The sequence below is a fragment of the Halyomorpha halys genome, unplaced genomic scaffold, assembly GCF_000696795.3.
Source record: "Halyomorpha halys isolate HHAL.00 unplaced genomic scaffold, Hhal_1.1 Scaffold8.1, whole genome shotgun sequence".
Taxonomy (NCBI): Eukaryota; Metazoa; Arthropoda; class Insecta; order Hemiptera; family Pentatomidae; genus Halyomorpha; species Halyomorpha halys.
Window position 1 is genome coordinate 229330 of NW_027111933.1, and position 424 is coordinate 229753.

Sequence of the window (424 nt, forward strand, 5' to 3'; positions counted from 1 at the left end):
GTTGTCTTTACCCGAAAAATAGTTTCATAATGATGAGTGGAATAGTTGGCCGTGGATTATATACACAAAAAGATGATTGGCCGAAGCATTGGCTCTCATAAATAAGTTTATTTAATTGTGTTCTTCATTGACCGCAACCCATCTTGTCATATATGAAAAGTAGTTTGGTTTGGCATATTTCTAGAAAAATAGAGATTTTTCCTTTGTAGATTATTTTAAGTACTCCTTTAACATTTTGTTTGATTTCCTGAGCGTTAAATAATGGTAGTTTTCAAAAGTGAAAATATCAGTTTTCCAGTCTAAAATACCAATATATAAACTCGATTTTCCTCAGATTCATTTGTTTGAAACATAACACTGTCATCCACATATTTCAATTAGGTTGAGAAAAAAAAATGGTGAAGTCTTGTGAGGAATTTTTGTA

At 30.7% G+C, this 424-nt stretch overlaps 1 protein-coding gene across 3 annotated transcripts in view; it reads right to left on the bottom strand.

The window, feature by feature from the left end:
* The window catches only part of LOC106677519 (uncharacterized), a 48596-nt gene that overhangs the window by 47700 nt on the left and 472 nt on the right, over positions 1-424 (bottom strand). The gene's annotated exons all lie outside the window — the stretch shown is intronic.